The 25,063-nt window shown below is 47.7% G+C and overlaps 1 protein-coding gene and 1 non-coding gene across 2 annotated transcripts in view; one reads left to right on the forward strand and one right to left on the reverse strand.

Annotated features, from left to right (window-relative positions):
* PACSIN1 (protein kinase C and casein kinase substrate in neurons 1) overlaps nucleotides 1-25,063 on the forward strand; it is a 57,270-nt gene that overhangs the window by 9,857 nt on the left and 22,350 nt on the right. The gene's annotated exons all lie outside the window — the stretch shown is intronic.
* Nucleotides 5,041-5,102, reverse strand: LOC123633721. The gene has a single exon (XR_006733736.1). It is a non-coding gene; the product is annotated as a U7 small nuclear RNA (small nuclear RNA).

Genomic DNA, 25,063 nt, shown 5'->3' on the forward strand with positions numbered 1-25,063 from the left:
CTTTTAATTCCATTCATCTGTTGATGGACATTTGATTTGTTTCTGTGTTTTAGTTATTGCAAATAATGCGTCTGCGAGCATCTGTGGACAAGTTTCTGTGTGGACATATGTCTTCATTTCTCTTGGGTGTGCACCTAGGAGCAGAATTGCCGGATCATATGGCAACTCTGTGTTTTAACCATTTGAAGAACTGCCAGGCTGTTTTCCAGACTGTGCTGTTTTACATTTTCATCAGCAACGTGTGAAAGTTATTCCTCCTCATCGTCACCAACACTTGTTGCTTGTCTTTTTGATCGTAGCCATCCCGGTGGGTGTGAAGTGACATTGCGTGGGTTTGATTTGCGTCTTCCTGAGACTGCTGATGTTGAGCATGTTTTCATGTGTTTATTGGCCTTCTGTATTTCTTCTTTGGAGAAATGTCTTTTTATATCCTTTGCCTAATTTTTAATTGCATAACTTGTCTTTTTATTGTTGAACTTTCAGAACTCTTTATTTTGGGTTCTATACTCTTACCATATATATGATCTGCAAATATTTTTTCCCATTTTGTGGGTTATCTTTTTCCTGTATATCCATATATGGAGAATGTTTTTAGAGACTCCAGTCTTAGAGGCATTAGATGTTTTGAATTCTAGAAACCAACTGAGGACCCATCCGATAGCCTCTGGGAATAGGGCCTTGGGTTGTAAGGACCAGCCTTGCCCAGTCCCCCACTCTCACAGGGGTGCTGAGGGACAGAGGAGGGAAGTGGCTTGCCCAGGGCCACACAGCCTGGCTGCTCTGTGGCTGTAGGGCACTAGAGTCGGTCCCCAATTTATCCCTATTGCTGCTCTAGGGGTCCCCAGCCTAGCTGGGCTCACGTCCTTCAGGCCTCCAAACCCAGCCACTCCCTTTGCCTGGGTGTCCCCACTCTGTCCCTTTGCCTGGGTGTCCCCGCTCTGTCCCTTTGCCTGTGTGTCCCCGCTCTGTCCCTTTGCCTGGGTGTCCCCGCTCTGTCCCTTTGCCTGGGTGTCCCCGCTCTGTCCCTTTGCTGGGTGTCCCCGCTCTGTCTCTTTGCCTGGGTGTCCCCGCTCTGTCCCTTTGCCTGGGTGTCCCCGCTCTGTCTCTTTGCCTGGGTGTCCCCGCTCTGTCCCTTTGCTGGGTGTCTCCGCTCTATCCCTTTGCCTGTGTGTCCCCGCTCTGTCCCTTTGCCTGGGTGTCCCCGCTCTGTCCCTTTGCTGGGTGTCCCCGCTCTGTCCCTTTGCCTGGGTGTCCCCACTCTGCTCTGTTACCCTCAGCCTTTCTCCTCCTTCAAGGCCTTCGTTGGCTGTCCCAGTTCGTCCTCAGAGGACAAGCTCCTGTGGCACCCAGGAAGTGGAGGGTGGGAGGTGGCACCTGGACAAATTGTCCATGGTCAAATTTGAGAAAACCTGGGATCAACCAAGGCAAATTTTCTTTCCTCCAGGACTCATCAGGGTTTTAACATGCTGTTGTGTATGATGAATGTCAAGGAATTTAATTGCCCAAATCTAGAAGCAATCAATATGTCCTGTAGTAGGTGACTGGTAAATAAACGGTGGCACATCCAGATGATGGAATATTATTCGGTGTTCAAAAGGAATGAGCTATCAAGCCATGCAAAGACAAGGCAGAACCTTAAATGCTTGTTACTAAGTAAAGAAGCCAATCTAAAAAGGCTGCCTGCTTCCAACTATATGATATTCTGGAAAAGGTGGAACTATGGAGACGGTAAAAAGGTCAGGGGTTGACAGGGGGTCGGCGGGGATGAGTAGGATTTCTAGGCAGGGCAGCTGTCCGTGTGATGCTAGGATGGTGGGCTCTGGGTGATGATGACGTGTCAGTGTAGCTTTGTCATTCGTAACGCACGTGCCACACAGACGCAGGATATTGAGGCTGAGGGGGGTCTATGGGAACGCTCTACTTTCTGATCAGTTTTGCTGTGAACTTAAAACTGCTCTAAAAAAAGTCTATTAATTTTAAAATGTGTATATGTATATATATATCAGGGAGTGATAAGTTTAAATAGAAAAAATAAAGCAGGTGAGGGGTTAGGGGGTGAGGGGGATGGGCTGGCTGTTTTGGATGGGGGGAAGTGGGGGTCAGGGACGTTGATCACAGACGTAAGGCAAGGCAGTGAGCGCTGTGGATGTCAGGGGAACAGCACCCCGGCACAGGAGACAGAGAGCCACAGCCCTGGGGCTGGGGGGGGGAGGCCGACTGGGGAGACTTTGGAAGGAGTGGACAGGGACGATGGACAAGCCTTCCCAGGAGTGTCCTCTGCCCCCTGGGAGCAGACACAGGGGCCCGTCTGAGGGCCTTGGTTTTCTCTTAAATGAGAGAACAACAAACAGCGCGTTTCCCTCTGGATGGGAGAGATTCCGCAGCGAGGCAAAGCGGGGCATGGGTGCCTTGGAGCAATGCGGGGGGGAGCGTAGATGGGAGGGGCTGCGCCCAGCGGAGGAGAGCCCAGGGTGGGTGCAGGGCCCTGGGTGTCGTCTCTAGACTGCTCCCTTTTTTTCCGAGGATAAGCAGCGCAGTCGTCAGCTGAGAGTGAAGAAAGAGGAGGTGTTGTGGAAACATTTGTCTTCCAGCGGTTCTCACAGCCCTGTGTGAAGCAGGCACCGTCATTGCTGCTTTGCAGATGGGAACACGCTGGGGGCAGGGGGTGACTTGCCAGGAAGAGACTGGACTGGATTTGAGCAGGGTCTGAGGGTTCCAAGGGCACCGAGCGTGCATATGGGGATGCGACTACACCCTGCCCTTCCCGCCCCCGGGCCTGGTCCAACCTGCCCCAGCGGGGAGGACACCAGCCTGGACAGGGGAGGGGCTGCCCCAGGCCATGCAGCGAGGGGGTGCCATTGCCACTGCCACAGTTCCTTCCTCCCCTGAGTGCGAGCTGGTGCAACCCCCTGGGCTGCTCTGTTCCCGCTCCGACCCACCCTGCGGGCTGCCTTTCCGCGCTCCTTCCTTCTGCCTTGAGCCTTGGGCCAGTCGCTCACCTTGCGGGACAGTGTCTCCTCTCCACTTCAGCAGACCCTGGCCGAGGGCTTCTCAACCCTGGCTGCACATCAGAGTTTTCTGATTTAATGGGGCTAAGGCCTGGGCATTGGGAATTATTTAAATTGAGGTAAAAAGTGCATACATCCACGAACTTGGAACCACTACCCAGAACAAGACACAGACACTTCCAGCACCCCAGAAGGTTCTCTCATACCGCTTCCCAGTTAATATCTGCCCCTCATAACCACTATTCTGACTTCTACAGGATCAGATCGGCCTGTTTGCAAACTTCATACCAATGGAGGCGTGTGGAACATGCTCTTCTGTGTCAGGCGTGTTTTGCTCGGGGTTATGTCCGTGAGAGTCCTCCGTGTGTGGTGGGTGGCAGAGGTTTGCCCTTTTGCACTGTTGTGTGGTTGTCGTAGGTCTGGTCCTTGGGGAAGCAGAGTCAGAGCTGGAGGTTGGATGCACGAGGTTGCTCTTGGCATCCACAGGCCTGAGGGAGGGAGGCTCGTGGCAAAGCAGCAGTCACAGTGGAGGCCTCAGCTGGCACCACATAGAGCCGTGAAGCTGGGGTGGCTCTTGAGGAGGAGGCCTGGCCTTGCGCAGGGCAGCTCCCTTCAGCCAAGGGCAGGTCCCAGGGTGAGACTCAGCTGAGGGCCCCCTGCCGACAGCTGGGCCCAAAGTGCCTCAGCCCTGAAGAGCCACACCTGGGCACCTCTCGGCATCCACTGCAGCCCACTCCTCAGGTTGCTTGGAAATCTGTGCTCTTCTAATAACTCACCCCGTTGGGGAACAGCTTCTTCAGGATTCTGGTTGCCTCTTTTCCTGGGGAAGGGCAGTGAGATGAGCTCCAGTCCCTGCTGCAGCAGCAGGTCTCGGGCCGCAACTCACTCTCCTTTTCTCCCTCTTCAACTCCCCGTGCCAGGCTCCCTCGGCCAGCACCTCTGCTGCTCTAGGTGGCTTTCCTGGCCAGTGGGCCCAGACCCTCGTCCTGCCCTTCTTAGACCTTGGCTGTGGCCCTCCGCCATTTCCCATCAACACCAGGCAAGGGAGCACCAAGAGATGCCCGGGGAACTGCCTGGATGCCCCAGCGACCCTTCCCTGCCCTGGCGTACAGACAGTGCGAGGCTTTCACAGAGGCCCTGCTGATGATCAGGGCCGATCACTCCTGCTGGGACGGTGACTCCTTTGTCTGCTGCTGTCTTGCCACAAGGAACCCGAAGGGAAGTGGAGGCAGCTGTAGCTGAAAGTTTAATTGGACTCTTGCTGTCTCCTGGTGGAACTGCTTCCCCCTGGGACCCAGGATTTCTGCAATGTGCAGAGTTGTCACTGGGTGTGATGGTGAGTGGGGCTGCTCCTACTTCTACCCCGTAGTTCTGGGATGCGTTTATTCTGGTCCCACTGGGGACCATGGGGATACAGCACCACACAGTGATCAATAGCTAAGAGTGTGTACTGTGTCCCAGAAGATTGGCCTCTCCATCCTTCAAACTGAAAAATAAAAGCGGTATGTATTTATGGTGTGCAATATGTTTTGAAATGCATGTACATTGTAAAATGGATACATCAAGCTAATTAACATATGCATTATCTCATATACTTTTGTGATTAGAACCTTTATCACGTTGACTGCCACAGTAAAAAAAATTTTTTTCCTTGGGGCCACAGTGTTTTATTACGAAAATAGAATAAAAACTTTGAAAACAGGCCAGACACAGTAATCCTAGCACTCTGGGAGGCCGAGGCGGGAGGATCATTTGAGCTCAGGAGTTCGAGACCAGCCTCAGCAAGAGTGAGACCCCGTCTTTACTAAAGATAGAAAAAAATTAGCCAGGCACAATGGTGCACACCTGTAGTCCCAGCCCCTTGGGAGGCTGAGGCAGGAGGATCGCTTGAGCCCAGGAGTTTGAGGTTGCTGTGAGCTAGGCTGATGCTACGGCACTCTAGCCTGGGCAACAGAGCGAGACTCTGTCTCAAAAAAAAAAAAAAAAAAAACTTCGAAAACCAAATGATACTTTTTTAAAATTTTTTAATTTTTAGGGTCTTCCAGTGAGGACTGGAAAACCTGCTAGACAAATTCTAAAAGAGCCATAACACTTTTTTTTTTTTTTACAAAATAAATTTTTTGTAGAGACTGGATCTTGTTATGTTGCTCAGGCTGGTCTTGAACTCTTGGTCGTCTCAAGCAATTCTCCCAAAGTGCTAGGATTACTGGTGTGAGCCATTGCACTTAGCCGATCCTGTCTAATTTAATGAAAAATGTTATTTTTTATTGTTTTCTGTGCATGAGTTATATGCAGCTTGAAAAATAGTTCTCGCAGCTTCCAAGGTGAAGAGATGTGTGAGTTACATGTGCTTCACGAGGCCCCGGGCTCAAAACTAGCATGAGTTAAATACAAATCACATGGTAGTTACGTGTCAAAATCTACTCTCTTAGCAATTTTCAAGAATATGGTACGTTGCTGAGAACTGTAGCCACCACGCCATACCATGGATCTCTTAATCAGCTGCATCTTCCAAAGGCTGTTTCGTCACCCCAGCCAGCAACAATTCTGGGTGGTACCTTGTGATGAGACCCGCAGATCCTGTCACACGCCCAGAGCCACACCTCCTTGCTGGGGGCAGTTTCAGAGGCTTCCTCTACAATAGCATTTGCCTCACAGGCCAAGGCAGCAGTGTGGGGTTCTGCCATGTGTGTCTGTTCCAGTTACACATTCAGGGACCAGAGCGATGACACTGGGTGGGCTGTGGACCCAGCAGACTCCCTGTGGGCCAAATGTGGGCCAGGACTTCATTCCTCCCCCAGCCCCCTACGCTGCCACCCTCACAGGGGCCATGATAACCTTTTGGGTACCCAGTCCCCATGTTCATTTAGACCATGTGTCTGACAGTCCTTGAAATGCCTGGGTATTCCTCTTTCTCCAGTGTACGGTTACCCAAATAAATGGCGAGTAAGTCCTTCTGGGAGGGCCTGGTGGAATTATCGCCATGTATACTTGTTCTGGGGTTGCAGGGTCCTTCCTCCTGGCGACCGGGTCTCTCCTTCAGTCAGTTGGATCTGAAACCTTGCTCAGGTCTGGAAATTTGTCCAAGGATGGTGACTTTTTATTGGGTTGCTGCCCTCAGCCCTGGATCATCAAGCCTTGAATTCTGTTGATTACAGAGAGTGGGCAGTGTCCTTGTTTGCCGGCCCTCGGGGACACCCGGTCTCTTAGTCATTCCCATACCACTGTGGGTCAGACAGCTCTGACCTTGCTGCTGCTTGTGATAATTGCCCCTGCCTTGCTCCTGGTCACTGAATGCTGCCACCTGGCCTCTTCCTTTGGGGTCCTGTCATCTCCAGGGCTGTCGGGGTGCCCATTCTGTAACAGCAGCTCTGACTATCATGTCCTCAGAGGACACTCACGCTGGAGCAGCTCAGGGCTTTCCTCAGGGCTCTGGTAAATGGAGTGTCTGTCCGGCCTCCCTGCAGAAGACAGACGACTGGTGGGCTTCTGGCCTGGCGTGGCACCCACCTGAGCACGCCCAGTTCTCCGAGCCATTGGATCCTTTTTCCACTGCCTGGCCCTGCAGCCCTGGTGTTTCTGCTTCTTGTACTGTGGGGCTGTCGCTTTCTCCAGGCTCTCTGCTACCCTGTCTTGGCTGGGTCTTTGCCACAGTGTTAGCTCTTGCATTATGGGATTCTCTCTCCCTATCCGACGTGATGTGCCACCCTGTCCCTTGGTGCAGGCCCTCTGGATTGAGTCCTGGGTGCACCCTCCTGGCCTCTGCCCACGTGATGGTCTGTCCGCGCCAGCCTTTCCTGCCTTAGCCCCAGCGAGCGAGGGTGTGACTTACCCCAGTTACGGGTCTGGCGGTCGGGGTGGGGCTGCTGCGGGGCTTCAAGCAGAGGGAGCTAGGCCAGGGGTCACTCTGCATCTCATTCTTTCCCAAACAGGGCCTGAGCTTGATGCGGCAGACCCCTCTTGGGCTGAGGATTCACCCTTTTCTGTTGCTGTGCTCCACTCATAATTAAACCTTGGCCTGCTCCTCAGCATCTTCCTCCCTCCAGCTGCGGGGGAGGAGAATTTATATGCCACTAAGGAGGCCCTTGGCTTTCACACTTGGCCTTAAATTAGTGATGAGTCACCCTCAGCCTTGCCTTGTCTTTCCAGTGCTTGTGAGCCCCAGAACAGCCCCCCATTCTGTAGGCTGTATAATGAGTTAGCGCTCCCCCAGCCTCGCAGAGTCAGGAGCTGTTGCCCCTGCAGTGCACACGCTTCCTCTCCAAGCCCGGAGAGCATTAACGGTCTCATCACGGCTTCTTGTGGGGCCATCAACTCTCTTCCTAGTGCCAAGGACGGGTGGGTGACCCAGCTCCCAGGTCCCCGTGTTCAGAGGCTGCTTCCTAGAGTCACTCCTGACACCAGCTGGGGTAGGTTGGGTTCCCACTTGGAGATGTATGTGCAGGCGTGTCGGGAAGTGCTCCCAGGAACACCACTTATAACAAGGCAGGGGAGCAGGGATGGGGAGAGTGAGAGGGGGGGAACTGAGGTGCCATTTTAACACAGGCCTCAGCTGATCCCACAGGGACTAATGGGGATGGGTGGTGCTTCAGAGTTGTCCCGCCTTAAGCAAGGGATTCAGGCCTGGGCCAACCAGTTATTGGATGTGAGCTCCCCTGGGAGGGGCCACCAGGTGGAGGGCCATTCTTTGAGGGGAACTCTGAGAGTTGGCAGCAGTAAATACTCCCTGCTGGGATGGAGCTCCTTCCTCTGAAGCCGGGCTTCTGGGCAGCACAGTATGTAGCACTGCATACAATTTACTTAGTCTTTCAACTATTGGTGGACACGTGGGTTGTTTGGGGGCTAATATGAATATTGCTGCTGTGAACATTTTTGTCCATGTGTTTTGGTGGCCACGTGCACTTATTTCCGTTGGGTATAGACACAAGAGTGCAAGTGCTGGTTTAAGGCATATAGGTGCTGAACTTCAGTAGATATTGCCGCCTAGTTTTCCTAAGTGGCTGTACAGTCCCTCCAGGCTGTACAGTTTTCCTAAGTGGTTCTATAGTCCTTCCAGTGGCATTTGACAGCGTGGTTGCTCTGCAGCCTCGTCAACACTTGATATTGCCTGTGCTTTCATTTTAGCCATCCTGATGGTCCAGACATCTCTGCTTCTGTTGTGCGGTCCAGGTGGTGAACCAGTGCTCCCCGGTGGGTAGGAGGATGTGAGATCCTTGGACCACCCCCACCTGACTGCACCTGATATCTAATTCCAAGGGTCTTCAGAACCACATCCTGGCAGACCCATTGAAATATTGTCAGATAGTAACATCCTCGTGTGACCTGGTTTGTCCAACTCCTTTCAGCATGAAATTGCAGCTCTTAAGGGGATGGGAAGGCAACAGGGGTAAACTTCGCCACCTGGGAGGCCAGGCTCACGTGGAGTCTCCTAAGGACACTGGGAGGCAGCCATGGTGACTCACCCTGCCCAGGGGTTCATGGTCTCCAACGTGCTTTGTCATCTTAGCTGCTGTGGGCCTCACAACAGCCTAAAAGGTAGCAAGCGAACACAGTATCAACTCCGTTTGATAGAAGAGGAAACTGAGGCCAGTTACTTGTGCAAAGTCACACAGCAAGTTAGTGGCAAAGTGAGCCTTAAATCCAGCTGGAAATTCCAAGTCGAGGGCCCCAAATTTACCTACTACTGAATTTTATTGTCCTATCCTGCCCTCCCTTTCCCTTAAACAGCAACTCTGGCTGGCTCCTTGGAGGAGCTTAGCCTGCTCTGCCCGGGCCCCGGCACCCGCCCCATTCTTAGCTTCCTGGTGCAGCCACACCTCTTGCCCATCAATGTCCTCCTAGGAGCAGGTGATTCCCAGAGCTCGCTGTGGTCAAATGTTAGTAGTTAGACCAGAGCTTCTCTAACCTTACTGCACACAGGAACCTTTGGGGGCCTTGTTAGAAGATTCTGATTCAGTAGGTCTGGTGGGCCCAAGGGTCTGCATTTCTTTCTAACCAACTCCCAGTTGATGTCTGTGCGGCTGGTCCTTGGACCACACTTTGGGTACTGAGGAGTTAGATCACTCCCCAGCCACTGGCTGTACAGGCAGGTCTCTGCCCTGTGCTCAGTGTCTCCCACACAGCCGAGGTGAACGCTGCTTGGTTGCTGTCTGGGCTCTGGCATGAGTGTTCGTTACTTTAAATTCAAGCCTGTCTCTGGTTTTCCCATTATGGATCACACCTTTCAAGTCATTTGGCTCAGTTCAAGGCCTTTCACTCTTAACATCTCTCTCAGACACACCTCTATTCCCTCCCTCTTCCTGCTCTCTTCTCTTTCCTCCTCTGTCAACACTAATTCCCCTCCCCCACCCCGCACCCTCCCCCCTCCTCTCTCCAAGTGGGCAGGATCTCAGCTAGGCATTAGGCAGAAAGCTAGCTGCGTAGACTTATTTATAATAACGTGTGAATGACTCACATCTCTTCCCTCAACTTCCAGTGTTTGTTTAGATGTGCAAAAGAAGGAGCTTTTGGTTGTTGGAAATGTTGACAGTGGGGGAAAGAGCAAGAAATATTCAGGAATTCTTTCCTGTACCTCCTAACATTTACCAAATGTGGACTGATGATTTAAATCACGAGAGAACTTTAAAAGCAAAAATCAAGACAGGAACACTTGAGTTTTACCCTATTTCAACAGAATCGGTCTCCACGGTAGGGAACAGGAATGCTCATTTTTTTAAAAGGAGATTTTCTTGTACATCCAGGTTTAGAAACTACTTCCCTAAATCCTACCATGAGTTCCAGTTGTGTTTCCATTTCCTCCCTGTTTCTAAAGAAGAGAGGATTCCTCTGAGGGTCCCTCTATCTGGCCCAGGCCCAGTTGAGTGGGAAGAAATGAGGCCCAGGTGAGGTGTTAAGGTCTAACTCCTTCCAAACTCAACTGCTTACGGGCCACTTGTCCTTGGCAAGGCTGAGCCTCAGCTTCCCCATCTCTGCAGTGGGGATGAAGCTAGCTGCCAGTCACTCCCCCATGCGGTTGTGGCTGGAGAGCAGAGAGGCAGGTGATTATGCCATGGGACAAGGCCAGCCTGGGATGGGGAGGGGAGGGGATGGCTGAGGGGCTCTGCACCTGGGCTGAAGGCTTGGTCGTGATGGCTCATTGGGAATAATTGCCGTGGTAATTATGAAGATTGCATAGGCAAATGGAGCCTAGTTTACATTCTGCTCCCTTGCAAAGGTCGTCTGTAATTGTCTGACTTCCTCCCGGCAGTGGGTAGGAGGCTGCGGTGGGGGGCTGCCAAGGGGTCTCTGGGCTGCCGGCCAAGGATTGTGGGGGGATGGGTGCCTCTCGGGCTGATCTCTGCCAGCCTGAGGGGGAGGCAGGCGAATGAGCTCTTGGAGCAGAGGCTCTCAGCCGCCGCCTCCTGGCTGTGCCCCAGCTCCCCAGCACCTTCAGCTGCGCTGGCTGGAGACAGGACACAGGCTCGCTGACCTGTGGGCAGACTGCGGCCGAGGCTGAGGCAGTGGCTTGTCCTACCTGTCGGTTTGTCTAGAAACCTCAGCTCCACATCCTCAGTCTGACATGCTTCTTTCTCTGGTTATCTTTCTTTACAAAATGAAAGGGTTAGACCAGACAACGTAGCTTCACAAGGCCCCTTCCAGCTCTGGATTCCTGGATTCCGGGACTCCAGCCTTTGGTCCCCAAGTTTTGTGGACTAAAGGCTTTGGGCTTTGGCTGGATAAAATAGACTTTGAATTCTGGCTCATTCCTGCTGTGTGATATCGGGCAACTGACTTCACCTCTCTCATCTCCAATTTCTGCTTTAAAAAGATAGAGATAACAGCATGCATCACTTAGGCTTGTTGTTGAGACTAAAGGAGGTAATTCCTTCTTCCACTGAAGGCTCGAACCTCTCAAAGTCATCCATGAGGGTTGGAATCAACTTCTTCCAAACGCCTGTTAATATTGATATTTTGACTTGCTCCTATGACTCACACATGTTTTGGATGGTGTCTAGAATAATGAATCCTTTCCAAAAGGTTTTCAATTGACTTTCAAATAACCGACATTGAGCACTTCCTCTGCGTCAGGTGCTGCTCCAGGTGCTTTTCCTGTCCTGCTCCAGGCATCCTCCCTGCCACCCTGTGAGGTAGGTGCTGCTGTCACCCCAGTTTAGAGGTGAGGAGACACGGTGGAAAGCAGGAGCAGACAGGCCTCCCGCAGATGTCAGCTGCTGCTACGATGGCCCCCTCTGTCCTCCTTGGGAAGCTTCTCCAAAGGGGCTGGGCTCCCCATTTGCTCCACACAGGCTCGGCTCCTGCTGAGCTGCCTTCCTCTCTGGCCCCCACGGCTGCAACCAGCCCTGCCCCAGGCAGCCTCCCCAGCAGCCAGAACAGCCTGCCCCACACTGTCCCTTGCTCTGTCACCACCATGCATTTTTGGACTTCCCAATGCATATAAAGTTATGTTTAAACTATATTGTTGTCTATTAAGTGTGCATTAGCATTATGTCCAAAAAAGCAATGTACATAACTTAAAAATACTTCCTTGCTAAAAAGTGCTAATGATCAACTGAGCCTTTATCGAGTCATGATTTTGCTGGTGGAGGGTCTTGCCTCAACGTGATGTCTGCTGACTGATCAGGCTGGTGGTTGCTGCAGGTGGGTGGCTGTGGCAATTTCTGAAAATAAGACAGTGAAGTTTCTTGCATTGATGAACTCTTCCTTTCATGAAAGATACCTGTAGCATGTGACACTGTTTGACAGCATTTTACTTCTTTCAAAATTGTAGTCAATCCTCTCAGTCCCTGCCTCTGCTTCTTCAACCAAGTTTATGGAATATTCTAAATCCTTTGTTGTCATTTCAACAATATCCACAGCATTTTCACCAGGAGTATATTCCATCTCAAGAAACCACTTTCTTTGCTCATCCATAAGAAGCAACTTGTCATCCATTATAGTTTGATCATGAGACTGCGGCAATTCAGTCACATCTTCAGGCTCCACTTCTGATTCTAGTTCTCTTGCTATTTCCACCACATCTGCAGTTCCTTCACTGAAGTCTTGGACCCCTCAAAGTCATCCATGAAGATTGGAATCAACTTCTTCCAAACTCCTGCTAATGTTGATATTTTGACCTGCTCCTGTGAATCACAAATGTTTTTAATGGCATCTAGAACGGTGAATCCTTTCCAAAAGGTTTTCAATTGACATCGTCCAGATCCATCAGAGGAATCACTATCTATGGCAGCGATAGCCTTACCAAATGTATTTCTTCAGTAATAAGACTTGAAAGTCAAAATTACTCCTTGATCGCCCCGTACATCTCCATCAGAGCTCTTGGGTGACCAGTTGCATTGTCAATGAGCAGTGATATTTTGTAAGGCATCTTTTTTTCTGAGCAGTAGGTCTCAACAGTGGGCTGACAGTATTCACTAAACCGTGCTGTAAACAGATGTGCTGTTATTCAGGCTTTGTTGTTCCATTTCTAGAGCATAGGCAGAGTAGCTTTAGCATGATTCTTAAGGGCTGTAGGGCTTTTGGAGTGGTAAATGAGTAGTGGCTTCAACTTAAAGTCACAGCTGCCTCAGCCCCTAACAAGTCAGCCTGTCGTTTGAAGCCAGGCATTGGCTTACCCTCTGTAGCCATGAAAGTCCTAGATGGCATCTTCTTCCAAGATAAGGCTGTTTTGTCTGCCTGGAAAATCTGTTGTTTAGTGTAGCCACCTTCATCAATGACCTTAGCTAGATCTTCTGGATAACTTGCTGCAGCTTCTCCATCAGCACCTGCTGCTTCACCTGGCACTGTTATGTTGTGGACACGGCTTCTTCCTTAAGTCCCATGAACCAACCCATGCTAGCTTCACACCTTCTTCAGCTTCCTCACCTCTCTCAGCCTTCATGGAATTGAAGAGAGTGAGGGCCTTGCTCTGGATTAGGCTTTGGCTTAAGGGAATCCTGTGGCTGGTTTTTGATCTTCCATTCAGACCACTCAAGCTTTCTCCGTATCAGCAGTGAGGCTCTTTCACTTTCTTACCATTCATGTGTTCACTGTGGTAGCACTTTAAATTTCCTTCAAGGACTTTTCTTCGCCATTCACAGCTTGGCTGACTGGTGCAAGAGGCCTGGCTTTCAGCCTGTTTCAGCTTTCAACATGCCTTCCTCACTAAGCTTACTCATTTCTACCTTTTGATCTAAAGTGAGAGACATGTGACTATTCTTTCACTTGAACATGTAGAGGGCATTGCAGAGTTATTGACTGGCCTAGCTTCAATATCATTGTGTTTCTGGGAACAGTGAGGCCTGAAGAGAGGGAGAGAGACAAGGAAACAGCCAGTTGGTGGAGCAGTCAGAACACACATAACATTTTTCGGTTAAGTTCATTGTCTTATGTGGGCACAGTTCGTGGCACCCCAAAACAATTACAATAGTAATATCAAACTAAGTAATATCATCTAAGATCTGATCTTAGTAGTAATATCATCTAAGATCTGATCTTAGTAGTAATATCATCTAAGATCTGATCTTAGTAGTAATATCATCGAAGATCTGATCTTAGTAGTAATATCATCTAAGATCTGATCTTAGGTGTAATAATGAAAAAGTGTAATAGTGTAATAATGAAAAAGATAGTAATATCATCTAAGATCTGCTGATCTTAGATGTAATAATGAAAAAGTTTGAAATATTGTGATAATTACCCAAATGTGACATAGAGACACAAAGTGAGCACATGCTGTTAGAAAAATGACAGTGACAGACTTGCTCGACATAGGGCTGCCACAAACCTTCAATTTGCAAAACAGCGTAATGTTGTGTTCCTGCAAAGCAAAGCGCACTAAAGGGAAGCCTGCCTGCATGCACCCCAAAGAGCTAGAAACAGGTGCTCCGACAGGCACTGGGACACTGGCCTTCACAGCAGCGTTGTTCACACTGGCAAAAAGGTGACAACAGCCCAAGTGTCCATTGACAGATTAATAGATAAAGAAAATGTGGTACTTACATAAAATGGAATATTATTCAGCCTTAAAAAGGAATGAAATTCTGATAGATGCTACAACATGGATGAACCTCGACAACGTCATGCTAAGTGAAAGAAGCCGGACACAAAAGGACAAATACTGTGTGATCCCACTTAGCAAATTCCTAGAGGCAGAAAGTAGAACGGTGGTTGCTGGGGCCTGGGGGGAGGGGAATGAGGAGCAGCTGTTTAATGGGCACAGAGTGTCTGTTTGGACGGTAGAAAAGTCCTGGAGGTGGATGGTGGTGATGGTTGCACAATAATGTGAATAAATACTGCTGAACTGTACACTTAAAAATGGTAAATTTTATGGTATGTGTATTTTACTATGATAAAAAATTGTTCCAGGTGATGTAAGGGGGCCAGCACCTTGGCATGAAAATCATCGTTTGCAGTTGAGTGTTGCAGGTGTTGTGATGATGGGGGGTTGGGGGGAGTGTGTGGAAAGAAGAGGCACATTTGTGTACAGAGGTCAGGGGGTCAGGGGATTTTTTCCCCCATGCGGCTAGTATAATGATTAGGAGGACAGTACTAGAGGCAAACTGCTTGGTTTTGAATCCTGCCTAGCTCATCAAGTTTTATGCAGTTACTTGGGGAAGTTACTGCTCTGTGTCTGTCTTAGAGGGAACTTCTGAGGCTGAACAAGGTAATCTATGTAAAGCATTTTGGACTGTGTCTGTTCAGAAATGTTAGCTAACGTTACGGTAGTATGAATGTGCCGTGACTTACTCATCAATTTCCCCAACTACGGACATCTAGATTTTCTCTCTTTTCTGATAGAACAAAATTGCAAAGGACATTTTTGTATTTGTTTTCTTGAGCCCATGTGAGGTTTTCTCTAGGCTGTATGCCAAGAGGTGGAATTCCTAAATTGTAAGTGTACGCATGGTCAACTTTATGGGACATGCCACTTTGCTCTGCAGTGACACACTACTAGGATCTTTCTTTCAAATGATTTAACATGTGAATCCTGTGTTCACGTGTGTGAGCCCTGCAGCCTTATTAAAAATGGTAGCAGTTGGAATGCAAATAACAAAAAAATCAACTCAAGGCCAGGCATGGTGGCCTGTAATCCTAGCAATCTGGGAGGCCAAGGCAGGAGGATCGCTTGACCTCAGGAGTTGGATACCAGCCTGAGCAAGAGTGAGACCCTGTCTCTGCTAAAAATAGAAAAATTAGCCGGGCATGGTGGCGCATGCCTGTAGTCCCAGCTACTCGGGAGGCTGAGGCAGGAGGATTGCTTAAGCCCAGGAGTTGGAGGTTGCAGTGAGCTACGATGATGCCACTGCACTCTACCCAGGGCGACAGAGCAAGACTCTGTCTCAAAACAAAAAATCAACTCAAAATGGCTTCTCAAATTTTGTGTATGTGGATCACATATGACCTGTTAAAACACAGACTGTAAGTCGGCCTCAGAGTCTGGGATGGGACCTGAGATTATCCCTTTCTGACGAGCTTCTGGATGATGCTGGTGTTGATGGGCCACTGGCCACACCTTCAGTGGTGAGGGTTCTCAAACTTGGCTGTACCTTGAAACACCTGAGGGGGACTTTTTGAAACTACTGATGCTTGGGCCCCACACTCAGAGATTTTGATTTGATTGGTATGGGGTGAGTTTTTAAAACTTCCCAGGTGATTCTAATTGGTAGCAAAGTCTGAGAACTACTTGCTTAAACAAAAAGGAAGACTTGTCTCTCTCACAAAGATCTCTTGAGAAGAATGCTACATAGTTGGTTAACTTTGTGACTGAACAACCTCAAGGGACCAACTTCTTCCCATTCTTGGTGGGTGAGTTTGGCCTTCAAACTACCCCCTGGAGTCACAAAATGGCTGCCACACCTCCAGACATCATATGCAGACTCCACAATGTCCAAGAAGACAAGGGACTTTCTTCCCAAGTCTCTCATCATCAATGAGAAAGCTTTCCTAGGAGCCCCTCAGCACCTTCCCTCTGGTCTGACTGGCCAGGGGAACACAAGTGTCAAAGAGCTTAGACCAATGGTTCTTAAAATGGGGTCCCTGACCAGGAGCATAAGCATTGCCTGAGCACTTGACAGAAATGCAAATTCTTGTCTGTTTGGGTTTTTTTGAAACGGAGTTTCACTCTGTCGCTGGCTAGAATGCAGTGGCATCCTCATAGCTCACTGTAACCTCAAACTTGGCCTCAAGCGATCCTCCTGCCTCAGGCAGGACTACAGACACTCACCACCACGCCCCGCTAATTTTTTTATTTTTAGTAGAGAAGGGGTCTTGCTCTTGCTCAGGCTGGTCTCAAACTCCTGAGCTTAAGCCATCCTACCGCCTTGGTCTCCCAGAGTGCTAGGATAACAGGCGTGAGCCACCGCGCCTGGCCCTGAAATGCAAATTCTTGAGCTCCACCACAGACCTACTGAATCAGAAACTTTGGGGATGAGGCCCTGCAATCTGTTTCAACAAGTCCTCCAGGTGATTCTGATGCACGCTTAAGTTTGAAAACCACTGGCTTAGAGTCTTAGCCTTAGACCAATGGTTCTCAGGGTGGGATTATTTTGCCCCACAGGGGATATTTGACAATGTCTGCACACATTTTTGTCATGTCTGCAGACTCAAGGGTGGGTGCTACGAGTATCTCATGGGTAGAGGCCAGAGATGCTGCTGAACATCCTACAATATACAGGGCAACCTTACAATAAAGAACCATGCCTGTAATCCTAGCGCTCTGGGAGGCTGAGGCGGCAGGATTACTTGAGTTCAGTTCAAGACTGGCCTGAGCAAGAGCGAGATGCCATCTCTACTAAAAATAGAAAAAATTAGCTGGGCATGGTGGTGCGCGCCTGTAGTCCCAGCTACTCGGGAGGCTGAGACAGGAGGATCACTTGAGCCCAGGAGTTTGAGGCTACAGTGAGCTAATGATTGTGCCACTGTACTTTAGCCTTGGTGACAGAGTGAGACCTTGTCTCTGAAAAAAAGAAAAAAGAAAGAATTATCTGGCCCAAAATGTTAATAATAGTCCTGGGGTTGAGAAACGCTGCCTTAGGCCAATCAGCATTTGCCCTGAATCGCTGCTAATGCACTCAGGATTTGGTGAGCAAGGGCAGAGGAGCACGGAGGAGTGGCAGTTGATTAGACGACAGTCACCAGTGTCTGCTGTCAAAGTTTTGGCAGTGGCTGCCAAACTTCCACAATTAAAGCAGACATCCCCACCGTCTTTCCCACACTGTTGCCTTGCAGAGCAAGCCCTTTCTTTAGAAATAGATGCTGAAATAGCGCAGATCCAAAGTGTGGGACCTGCAGGGTCAGAGAGGTTTCTGTTTGTCAGGCTACAAATGTACGGCCCCCTTGCTCTGTGTTCTTTGAGGGTGAGGGGGTCCCGAGGAAAGCTGGGTTCTGCCAGGCGTCGTGGCAGTGGCTCACTCCAAGTATCACTGGCAGTGCCGTCTCATCAGGAGCTTAATCATCTTCTGTCTAAATATGGTATGTGATTCTAAAGGCTGGCTGCATCCCTGTGTGTGATTTTTCGCTGTTTTGGAATCAGTTTCTTTTTTTTTTTTTTTTTGTCCTGGAAATGTATAGCTCCATCGTATCATCCAAGCTGTGGAGCGGCTGGAATCTGAGGTTTAAGGACCCACCATCGAGCCTCTAACATTGGACATGCCTGCATTTGTATTTCTAAACTGTGCTTTCTAGTACCGTCCATTTGCACGTTCCGTGGTGATGGAAATGCTATATTATCCGCACTGTCCAATTGGTGGCCACTAGCCACACATGGCTATTAAGCACATGAAATGTGGCTAGTGAATTGACTTTGCAGTTTTATTTAATTCTAATTAATTTCAGTGTAAATAGTCACATGGCACTAGCGGCTGCCATAGTGGACAGTTTTTCTGCGGTGCCTGGCAGTGTGCTCTCCCCAAGAGGTACTGGGACCAAGAGGTACTCAGCATGCAGGGTGCTTAGGGCTGCACAAGTTCTCACTTAGAGGACACCCTGTGTGGTCGGTCTCAGCTGGATACCCCCAACACTCCAGACAGGGCTTTAGTTATTTTGAATATTGTGAAAACATATACCCAAACTGAACATTTGCCAAGCTGAAGCAGCCTGGTCTGCGTGTACCTCCAAGCTCTTTGCTTTTGGTGGGAATTCTCTCAATTCAGTGTAGAAATGTTGGTTATTCCATGCTAATCAGAAACTCTACCCAGTAATTAATTGAGTAAAAAGTCATTCATTTTCCAATTTTTAAAAAATTACTTAGCATGTGCCATTTCTTTGGTAGATAAAAATCTTTTGAGACACGGGTCTCCTTGGTGAAGAAATACATAAAGGGTCCCATGGTGGTGAGGAAGTAAGAAGTGGTTAATCTGGCCCATCCCCCTCACTTTGAGGGGAGTAAACCAACACCTGGGGAGGGGAGAGACCTGGGCAAGGCAGCCCAGCTGGAATGGGGTGGGGTCAGCGCTGAAAGTCAGTGCCCCAGGTTTGTTGAAGAAGCCAGTGTCTGGACAGCTTTCTTGTGTCCCAGTGTATGTGTGTGTCTGCCCTGGGCTGTCAGCTTCCCCAGGACAAGGATGGTGTCTGTGGCATTCCCATTGATCAGTGACCACAACAGGTGGGGACATTTAAAAGTTTCTTTGGTGGTAGTGTCAATTGGATAGGACGTGTTCTTGGAGTATGGTCACTGGAACACCAGCATCATAATGGGGGAATTATCAGGATGGAAGCTTGTAAAAAATGTGAATTCTTGGGCCCCACTGCACTTGCTGTGGTGGACAGGTACCTTGGTGCTCCCTGCCCCTCCCCATGAACCCCTCCTGAAATTCACACCCTGGTATAGACTCTTCTATGTTCACTCTGGGCTTGGCCATGTGACTTGCTCTGGCCAACGAGACACTGGCAAGTGTGACACAAGCAGAGGCTCGGTGGAGAAGCGCTTGCACACTGCAACTTGTCCTTTCGGGATGCGTGCTTTTGGAGCCCTGAGCTGCCATCTAAGTGGGTTCAGCTACCCTGACACCCAGCCAGCTGCCAGCTACCCAATCCATCCCAGCTGAGGGTTAGTCATGTGAATGAAGAAACCATTTTGGACATTTTAGCCTCAGTTGAGGACATGCAGAAGAGAAGAACCACGCAGCTGAGCCCAGCCAATCCACAAAAAATCGCAAACGTTGTTTTAAGTCACTAAACTGTTGGGAGCTTTGTTATGCAGCAGTAGACAACTGAAACCCCTGCTGAATCAGAATCTCTGTGGCTGAATCAGAATATCCATTTTGTGCAAACCTCCAGGTGGTTCTGATGGACCCCTGGAAGTCAGAGGACCCCCGGAAAAGGGCACTGTATTTAGAATCCAGAAGCCTGATTTAAATTGCCATGCGCTGTGTGACTTTGTACAAATTCCTTAGCTTCTTTCATATCCCTGTTTCCTTGTATGTAATATAGACGTAATAGATTCCAGAGATTAATGGGAAGGAAAGTGCTTTTTGAATTGGAGGGACCAGATGGAAGTGAGGGGTATGAGTATTGTTAGATGTAAACCATGCTGGAGCATGCACTGAACGCTGCTGCATGCCTGGCACTGGGCCTGGTGCAGCTGTGACTTTGGACTGTGGTTCTGAGTGTCCTGGTCCTATTCCCCTGACGTACCAGAGGTGAGAAAGTGGGCTGGGGGAGCCCATGGGGGTGGTGGCATGGAAAACACTTCACCCACAGCACGTCCTGTGGCTCCATCCCTAGAGGGTGCCCTGAATCTCACCTATCCTGCTGCACCATCATCGCTATCCTGGACTGTTGCAATAACCTCTCTATTTATTTTTAATTGAGGTATAACTCATAAAGGTAAAATTTTTAAATTAAAGTATAACAAATCTTAGCTATGCAACTCAATTGTACACCTGTGAAAGATCCTACTCAGATCAGGATAGAAAATATTTCCAGTGCCCTAGAGGGATGCTCCCTCCTGCTGATATCTCCCAGGAGCAACTGCTGTTCTGACCTTGAGCTCCAGCAACTAGATTTGCCTATTCTTGATTTACCTGTAGTTTTGTTTTTAGTATATCTCTTTGTATAGTTTCTTTAGTAGTTCTAGTTGTTATAATATATATATATATATATATATATATATATATATATATATATATATACCTATAGCTATATGTCTATATCTTTCTACCCATCCATCCACGGTCTACTGGTGTTAACATTTTACCAACTCAAATGAAGTGTAGAAAACTTACCTCACTGTAAGTTCCTTTGCCTTCCCCATTTATTGTCTTAAATATTTCCTCTGCATGCTTTGAGAAGCACATCAGACAATATGATTTTTGCTTCAACCCTCAAACATAATTTAGAAAACTCAAGAGAAGGAAAGTCTGTCATATTTACAGATATGTTTAGTCTTTCCATTGTTCTCTCTTGCTCCCTGATATTCCAAGATTCCTTCTTTTATCATTTCCTTTCTGTTTCAAGAACTTCCTTTAGCCATTCTTTTAGCATAGGTCTGCTAACAACAAATGCTTAGTTTTCCTTCATTTGAGGATGCTTTGATTCTCCTTCATTCCTGAAGAATATTTTCTCCAGATGTAGGATTCTGGGTTGGAAATTCTTTTCTTTCAGCATCTGAAAAATGTTCTACCACTTCTTTCTGGCTTCCATGGTTTCTGATGAGAAATCGGCTGTTATTCATTTTTCCTTTTCAGATAAAGTGTCATTTCTTTCTTTCTGCTTTCAAGATTTTTTCATTGTCCTTAGTTTTCAGGAGTTTGACTATGATGTGCCTTGAAGTGGGTTTGTTGGTGTTTTAAACCTGTTTGGAGTCACTCAACTTCTTAAATCCATTATTTATGTCTTTTGCCAAATTCAGGGTTTTTTTTTCAGCCACTATTTCTTTGAATACTTTTTCAGGCCCTACTTTTTTTTTTTTTTTTTTTTTGAGACAGAGTCTTACTCTGTTGCCTGGGCTAGAGTGCCATGGCGTCAGCCTAGCTCACAGCAACCTCAAACTCCTGGGCTCAAACAATCCTTCTGCGTCAGCCTCCCGAGTAGCTGGGACTACAGGCATGTGCCACCATGTCCGGCTAATTTTTCTATATATATTTTTAGTTGTCCAGCTAATTTCTTTCTATTTTTAGTAGAGATGGGGTCTCGCTCTTGCTCAGGCTGGTCTCGAATTCCTGAGCTCAAACAATCCACCCGCCTCGGCCTTCCAGAGTGCTAGGATTACAGGCGTGAGCCACCGTGCCCGGCCCTCAGGCCCTACTTTTTATCCTCTCCTTCTTAGACTCTAAAAATATGAGTATTAGGTCTTTTGTTTTAGTTCCACAGGTTCCTGAGGCTCTGTTTTTTGTTTTCCTAGTCCATTTTGTCTCTGTTGTTCAGATTGGGTAATTTTCGTTGTTTTATCTTCAAGTTCACCGATTTTTCCTCTTTTATCTCCATTCTGCTGTTGAGCCCATCAAGTGAGCTTTCAGTTCTAAAATTTCAATTTGGTTCTTTGTGTCTTCTATTTCTTTGCTAGGGCTTTCTATGTTTTTTCATTTGTTTCAAGTGTGTTCATAATTGCTTGTTGAAGCATTTTTAAGATGACAGCTTTAAAGTCCTTGTGAAATAATTCTAGTACTTGTATCATCCTGGTGTTAGTATTTGTTAATCTTTTCTCATTCAAGTTGAGATCTTCCTGGTTCTTGGTATGACAAATTTTTTTTTTATTGTATCCCAGACACTTTGGGTCTTTATGTTATGAAACACTGGCTCTTCTTGAAATCTGTTTCAGCAGGCTTCCTCTAACACTGGGCCTTACTAATGGAAGTAAAATCTAGGTCCCCCATTTGACCTTGGTTGACACCCTGGTGGGGGCCAGGGCTACCTCCTTACTTGTGGGAAGTGGTAAGAGTTCTGGCCCACTAGACCTCCACTGATCCCGCCCTGTCTGGGAAGGGACAGGTGTCTCGTTACTGCTTCCACGTGGTCTCCACTGACCTGGGTACTATTGGGTGGTGGTGAAAACCCTAACCAAGGCCTCCTCTGACACAACCCAGCATGGAGGGGAGGGGTGCCTTGTTATTGCTGGGTGGAATGGAAGTCCTGGCTCCCCCTAGTTCTTCTGTTATTACCCTGACAGTGGAGGATGGGGTACCAGGTTGCAGCCATGCAAGGCTCTCCCCTTGGCCTTTGCTCGTGGGGTGGGCGCAGGGCTGGGATTGTAGTTTTTTCCGTGGTGTTTGGCTATAGGAGGGCAGTCATTATTGTGAAGATTTTTGTCTTGCTAGGCTATGCTTTTCCTGGTCCTTTGGCTAGAAAGCAGGTTTTTCTTGGGGCTGTTTTTGTCTATGCGTATTGGTATTTCTGAGTTGCTGACTTCTCTAGTTCCAAGTCTGGGCAGAAAGAAAACCCAGGGATCTTGCCACGGTGTCATTCTTTAGGTCCTAAGCACCTAGTAAGTCTGCTTTCTTCTCTCAACCTTTTAGAGTCTTCTTATGTTGTGTATATAATGTCCAGGAGTGTTAGCTGTGCTCAGCAGGAGGACTAGGGAGAAGTGCTTCTAATCCAACTTGTCAGGAATCAGAAATCCAGATTTGTCTCTTCTTGAACTTCATATAAATAGAACCCACTGTGTGTGCTCTTTTAAATTTGGCTTCTCTTGCTCGGTATGATGTCTTTTTAAAATTTTTTATTATGGTTAAAAAAAACCCCACATAACATGAGATCTACTCTCTTGACTAATTTTTAAATGTACAGTACAGTACTGTTAATATAGGCATAGTGTTGTACAGGAAATCCCTCGAACATTTTGATCCTGCAAAACTAAAACTTTATACCCATTGAACAGCAGCTTCCCATTTTTCCCTCCTATCTGCCTCTGGCGACCACCGTTCTACTTTCTGCTTCTATGGGTTTGACTATGTTAGAGACCTCATATAAATGGAATCATGCAATATTTGTCATTCTGTGATTGGCTTATTTCATTAGCATAAGGTCCTCAAGGTTCATCCATGTTGTGGCCTGTGGGGGGATTTCATTTTTGTTAAAGGGCAAACACTATTCCACTAATGCCACACTTTCTTCTTTTTCTTTCTTTCTTTTTTTTTTTTTTTTGAGACAGGGTCTCACTACATCACCAGGGCTAGAGTGGTGGCGTCCTGATAGCTCACAGCAACCTCAAACTTCTGGGCTCAAGCGATTCTCTTGCCTCAGCCTCCAAAGTACTAGGATTATAGGCATGAGCCACCGCACCTGGCCCCACACTTTATCCATTCATCTGTCACTGGACATTTAGTTTGCTTCCACATCTTGGCTATTGTGAATAATGCTATGGTAAACATGGGAATGCAAATTTCTCTTTGTGATCCTGATTTTAATTCTTTTGGATAAATACCCAGGAGTGGTATCGATAGATCATATGGTAGTTCTATTTTTAATTTTCTGAGAAAGCTCCATACTGCTTTCCATAGCAGCTATACCATTTTACACTCCCACCAACAGTGTACAAGGGTTCCAATTTCTCCACATCCTTGCCAACACTGGTTATTTTTCGGTTTTTTGATAATGGCCATCCTGACAGGTGTGAGGTGATATCTCACTGTAGTTTTGATTTGCATTTCCCCAGTGATTAGTGATGTGGACCATCTTTTTTTTTTTTTTTTTTGAGACAGAATCTTGCTCTGTTGCCCGGGCTAGAGTGCCGTGGCATCAGCCTAGCTCACAGCAACCTCAAACTCCTGGGCTCAAGTGATCCTCCTGCCTCAGCCTCCCGAGTAGCTGGGACTACAGGCATGTGCCACCATGCCCGGCTAATTTTTTATATATATATTTTTAGTTGTCCAGCTAATTTCTTTCTATTTTTAGTAGAGATGGAGTCTCGCTCTTGCTCAGGCTGGTCTCGAACTCCTGACCTCGAGCGATCCTCCCACCTCGGCCTCTCAGAGTGCTAGGGTTACAGGTGTGAGCCACCGCGCCCAGGCTGGACCACATTTTAATATGCCTGTTGGCCATTTGTATGTCTTCATTGGAGTCCTTTGTCCATTTTTAAATCTGGTTTGTTACTATTGAGTTGTAGGAGTTCCTTATGTATTTTAGATATTAATCCTTTATCAGATATGTGGTTTGCAAATATTTTTTCCCATTTAGTAGGTTACATTTACACTCTGTTGATTGTTTCCTTCACTGTACAGAGGCTTTTAGGTTGATGTAGCCCCAGTTGTCTATTTTTGCTTTATTGACTGTGCTTTTGGTGTCATCCAAGAGATCACTGTCAAGGCCAATGGCATAAAGCTTTTCCCCTATATTTTCTTCTAGGAATTTTACAGGTTTTGGTCTTAAATATTTATGTCTTTATTTATTTATTTTTAGAGACAAGTTCTCATTGTCTCCCAGGCTGGAGTGCAGAGGCCCAATCATAGCTCACTGTAACCTTGACCTCCTGGGCTCAAATGATTCTCCCACTTCAGCCTCCCAAGTAGCTGGGACTACAGGTGTGAGCCACCATGCCTGGCTAATTTCTTAATATTTTGTAGAGATGGGGGTCTCACTGTGTTCACCAGGCTGGTCTTGAACTCCTGGCCTCAAGCAATCCTCCCACCTTGGCCTCCCAAAAGTACTGTGATTATAGGTATGAACCACCTCGCCCAGCCAAGTGTTTATGTCTTTAATCCATTTTGAGTTGATTTTCGTGCATGATGTGAGATAAAGATCCAATTTTATTCTTTTGCATATGGATATCCAGTTTGTTCATACCATTTGTTGAAGAAACTATCCTTTCCCCTTTGTATATTCTTGGCATCCCTGTTCTTCAGCATTCTTCCCTCAAATCATCACATACCTCCTTCTCTCCCTTTATTTAGGTCTCTGTTCAAATGTCATCTCTTCAAAGAAGGACTTTAAAATGTCTCCCCACTCATACTCTCTGTTCCTGTAATCCACATTATTTTTCTTGCTAGCACTAATCAGCACTTGAACTTTTATTGATCATGTGTCTCTCCCTTTGGCATGAAATGTCCACAGGGCTATGGACGTTGTTCTCTGCTGTGTTCTACCCTAAAGTGCTGCCACATAGTAGGTGTTCAGGAAACGTTTGTGAAATGCACTAAAGAAGC

The sequence above is a fragment of the Lemur catta genome, chromosome 2 (assembly GCF_020740605.2).
Source record: "Lemur catta isolate mLemCat1 chromosome 2, mLemCat1.pri, whole genome shotgun sequence".
NCBI lineage: Eukaryota > Metazoa > Chordata > Mammalia > Primates > Lemuridae > Lemur > Lemur catta.